The sequence below is a fragment of the Belonocnema kinseyi genome, chromosome 3 (genome assembly GCF_010883055.1).
Source record: "Belonocnema kinseyi isolate 2016_QV_RU_SX_M_011 chromosome 3, B_treatae_v1, whole genome shotgun sequence".
NCBI classification, from domain to species: Eukaryota; Metazoa; Arthropoda; class Insecta; order Hymenoptera; family Cynipidae; genus Belonocnema; species Belonocnema kinseyi.
The window spans coordinates 144,952,699-144,958,308 of record NC_046659.1 but is presented as its reverse complement, the minus strand read 5'-3'; positions in this window follow the sequence as shown (position 1 = coordinate 144,958,308).

Below are 5,610 nucleotides of genomic sequence, written 5' to 3'. Positions count from 1 at the left end.
CCAATTAGCACAAATGGTAAGTTCCGACAGTGCCTACAAGTGTGCCTACTGGCCGCTAAATGGCAATACCGGTTTCATATGTATACACCTGGTATATAGTTTGCGTTCCTATCTAAACTTTATTGCAAATTCAGCTATATCTCTCCAGAAAAATATTTCTAGCTACAACACCTATACCATTTTTCCGAGATTTTGCGAGATCGAAATTATTATTCTCACCTCGGTGAAACTTTCACCTATATGTGGCTAGTTTTTAACCATTGCAAGACTTGCCAATAAAACATTTGAGCTTTTTTCTTCTCTGTGTTGTTTTAAATAAGGTGTTCTGACTGATTGCTCAAATTTACTTATACCTTGCAGTTTTTATATTGCTGACAAGGACGTAGCAGACGACAGCTTTTATTCCACCGTAGAATCAATATTCGCCAAACAGCATGTCAACTTTAACTACTGAAAATTTGAAATGCAACAAAAAATGCAAATTAAAAAAGATGAACTCTAACAATATATTCGAATAGTGAAAAACATTGATAGCGATTTCGATAAACTATATGTTTATTTATTTATGTGATTCAAAATACATTATGTGTATATTAATAAATCTACATTTTCAAAACATCCCTAGCACATAAATAAGAGAACATAGTGAGATCATCTGAGGATATCTTGAGGTATCTTTAGAATATTTAACGGATATCAACATTCCGTCAATGCAAGACATCGTTTTCGTTATGTCTAAGGTATCATGTGAATCACGTGGGCTGTTCCAAAATATGAATAATCTTCCCTTGAGATCGACATGCGCCGTAGAATTGTGTGGAACGGTTCGAACAAATCAGCTATATAAAATTCGCCATATCCTATATGTACATGAGCTTCCTTTGGTGTATGAGTCTGTTAAACATGTAAAACATTTGGTAAAATCCCGAGGTGTGTTTGGCCGAGAGTTGCACCAAAATGTCGTCTGGCAATAAAGATATAAACGTAGTAACGCATAGCTTGTATATGGTGATTCAATTCACAGCGACCTGTTGCATCTGGCCTGCGTCGCCAGAGAGGACGTTGCATATAAAAACAGTCATCATGCATTCTCACCACGACGGATAAATGAGGCAAATGGTGCTGACCAGAAATATTGGGTTCTCCACGTAAATGGGGTACTCCAGGTAAAGTGGGTTCTCCAGGTAAATGGTTCAGTACATGTTGTTAGGGTTGTCCCTCTGCACCAGAAGAGACTGGGTCTTGACCCAGAAATTGTGAACTGAATTTTCTATTGCATCGTGTTCTACATCGCAGTTGTGGTGCTCTATTGCTTTTACTCCTCATAATTCACTGAACGAATCTAGTTTGGAGAGTCTACTCGAATAAAAATGCTTCGACTTGAGTTCGACTTAAATTGTCCCTAATCAAGACATGTTGAAGTCGAAAAGGTCGACTTCAGCATGTCTCAGTTTTAAGAACTAATCTTTGTTAATAGTTGAACAATCTTGTACATTTTTATACAACATATATATTAAATCAACTTTTTTACGGATTGTTATTTGTATTATACTTGTTGGACGATGATACCGAAAATGTTGTTTGTTTTTACATATTTCTAACGGCTTAGGAGAACCTTCTAGAGAGTTACGATTTTTATTTTTTTTTCAAGGAAATTTTTAAGGGCTATACTCGTTCGGACCCACCGATTCTGAATTTTTTAATTAAAAATAACTAATGTAATATTTACAAATTTTCCATTCCAGACAAAGCTCGTCTTAAGTCAATTAAACGTCGTCTTAGCGAAGACAAGGCTCGATTTAAGACAAGTAAACGCCGTTTTACCTATCGCGGCCATAAAAGTAAGACGAAGACCTATGTCTCGACTCAGTTTTGGGACGTAGCCAGACATCGATGTCTTGGAGATGAACCCAAGACATAGCCAAGTCTAACTCAAGTCGAAGCATTTTTACTCGGGTAGTTAGAACAACATACCCACGAAACTTTCATTAATGAGGGGGAGGGGCGATTAGTTTCAACCAAATGTCATTGTTGTTTTATGTCGAGAAAGTCACCAACCTTCAGTTGCGTTGTGTTAAATGGGAGTTCATGTGGTCTCATTTTCACATTCTACGTATTTGAGAAACATTGAAATAATGCAAAATTTTGGAATGAAAAAATCAAGTTTTTGGATTTTCCATTATTTTTTACGATTTGAAATTTTGAATTTTCGTTATGATAATCTTGTAGGGCATCCAAAAATTCACATTTTTCTTTTTCTGAAGCTTTTTATATTGTGGACTATTTGTCTCAAAAGTTTCATTTTCATATGATTTTGGGAATTTTATCAATTTTATAAGCCTGGTAATTTTGTGATTTTAAACGTATTTTATAAGAACAAATTTTTCGTCTTTTTGAATACTATGAATATACGTACCGAGAATGTTTGAATTAAAATAAAAGTGGTCTTAAATTTTTAGGGTGTTTCAAAACGTGAACATTTGACAAAGGCTGGGTGGTTGCAATTTCATACAATTCTAATACCTTCTGTAATGAGAATGTAAAAATGAAAAATTCCATTGTTTGGTGAAACAAATTTCTAGTTAATTATTTGTCTATTACAGGATGCTTATTTTTTTTTTATTTGTAAAAATTACTATTAAAAATAAATGATACATTTGTCAGGGTATTTGTAAATGAAAATTTGTGCAAAATTCGAAACAAATATTAAAGTTATCATGGAAAACAAAATTTTCACATCATTTTTCATTACCTAAATAAGCAGTACCAGTACCAGACAGAGGCACGTAAGTAAATACAATATGAATTTTATATAACAGAGTTGATCTTAATTTAGGAAAGTTTGCACTTTGAAAAAAAAAATCAATTGAGAAGTAAGAGATAAAGAAGAAAAGAATGAGTTTGTTAGAGCCAATGAATCTCTAGGGAAATTGACTTTATCATTTCGAAATTACAATTTTCGATGTTTAAACTTTAATGTTAAATATTATGTGCACTAATGATAGAATATGACGCAAAATAAAAGTAGACATTTTTTGCATAACTTTTTTATTTAAAAGATAGAGCCGAAAATTAATTTATAAGAAAAGAGAATTCTCCTTAACACAAAATTTATCTAGCAAGCATCAAACATAGATGATATCTTCGCCATCAAAGTAAAGTTCAACAAAGAAATTTGCAAAAAATTAGAGGAGGTTTAAATTAAAAAGTCCGGTATTTCGAAAAATAAAGAAAAAAATTCCAGTACACATAGTAGTTGATAAAATGCTCTTTTTTGCAAATCGTAAAAATACCTATCGCCTACTTCCCTTCAAGAAGCAACATATTTTGCCCTAAAGAGATTCTGCAACTTGAAGCGAAGAACCCTGTCTGATTTGAAATGGGTTCGGTCTCAGTTATCTATCATTGGAAGCGAATTTTTAACCAAAAAATATTAATTTTCAACCACAAACTATGTAAGTCAAAAACGAATGAATCAAACTTTCCTAGATTACACAAAGAGCCTTACATAGGCAGTGTTTTTTCGTACGTTTGATATAATTGTAAACAGAAAAAATAATGTTTGTAAATAGCACAGTCGCGGCTAAATAGGCTTTAAGACAGAAGAAGTGATTTCTTGTTAATTTATGCTGTAATTCATGATATAAAATAAATTACTTTATAATGATTAATTAATTATTTAGTCTTGTTTTTGTTATTAAACATTGATATTACCCACGGAGATCAAAATGAATCAGATGCTTTATGAAATATTTATATTTTCCTTTTTCCGAGCATATATTTAAACCTATAGGTCAATTTTATTGGTGGCGTTCAGTGAGATAAGGAGTATTAAGATCAAGTTATTAATTTAATAATCACGTTATCGCACATGTTTTACCTCGACACTTCAAAAGCCAGTGAGCTCCCAGAAAGAAGTTCTGTTGATCAGACAATAATAATAATTTAAGATTGAAGTGTAGTCTGCTTTCTTATGACAAATTTTTTGCACCGAAATCAGAGCATAAATGAAATTTCTGAAGCAAAATCAGATTCCGTATATCTTTAAATCCCGGTGTGTCGAGCTCACCCGAATCAAATAGAACAGTTGCTTTTCCCAAAAAAGCTGCGAATTTTCCTTGATTGATTTTTTGACAAGACGCGTAGTTTTTTTTAGTCGTAAAACATATTTTTTTCAATATCAATAAAATTGTGAATTGTGAATATAAAAATTAATTGAAATAACACATTTTGAGGAGCACGAACATTTAATAAATTATAAAAATACAAAATTTGTACATTATTTTACAATATCTGCGATCAAGCAGTCCCAGAGCGGGTTAAATAAAGAAATATAATATTTATCTGATATAATAAAGTTGAATATAATTTAGACCTGTTCGAACGTTGGACAAAATGGAACTATCACTGGATTTAAGTTTTCAATGGTTAAACTTTTAATTGTAAAAAGTGCTTGCGAAAATGTAAATAAAGTAGAAAGCTAGGGAAAGCCGCTCGAGGTAAATATATTATCGAGCGCAAAACCCGAGATCCAACCAGACGCTCGCCTTAGGCGCGCTGATACTCGCGATTTTCATTTGAAAATCTAAGTATTTGTCTGCGAGAATATTGAACTACGAATGGTACACAATTTGCGAGAGAAAACATTTAATATTTTCGATTAAACGTTATCTCTAAAAAGGCCTCGACTTTCTAATTCACTTCACAATCATTCAATGTAACATAGTATAATTTGCAGACAAGCTATAATAATTAATAATTAATCTTTTTCAAGTTACATGTGAACTTAAAATTCGCGCCGTGTTGGAGCTAGAAATGGGATAGTCTTACGCGAATAGTCTTCTAACTGTAAGCTCTTGATTTCACATGTTTGAAACGTAGAGACCATCACAGAATGAAGCAATGATCAAAGCAATTGCTGCAGGAAATGTTTCAGAGGGATAAGGTTTTGTTGAGACTACTTCGCGTTTTTCAGAAAACATGTGTTGCCATGGAGAAACCAAAACAAGTTTGACCAATATTTGGTTCTGTTTTTTTTTTATAATAAGAACACCTGTTAGTTTTATTATTAAATTACACTGACGTTTAAAATTCAGGAATCCTCCGAAGACATGAAGTTAAGTGAAAATCTTTATACCTTCTCAGAACTGACAAGAAAATGGCTCCAATATATATTAAATATTTCACCACTCATTCGATAAATGCTTTATTTATTCTTTATAATGAACAAATTGGAACAAAAAATAATGTTATTTCAGTCAATGATAGGTTTGTGCTTCCTTATCGTATTACTCGTGCAGAAAATATTGGTATCTACTAGATCTTTTATTAATGTCACGACTCGCATTCGATAAATTTTTTACTTTCTCTTTAGAATAAACTAATTTGAAAAAGGAATAATCCTTATATCACATTTCATAATTCTGATATTGAATAAATCTTTTACGTATATTTATGAATAATTTGTCATCAAACAAAAATTTGTTTGACTTTTTCGCCATTACACAGAAAAACTACAGTCTGTCAAGTTAAAGCGTGGGTGGCTTTACTCGCAGTCGGTAAGGTGTATCGACATGATTTTGGTGTCAAAATATTAAGAAGAGCTCCCTC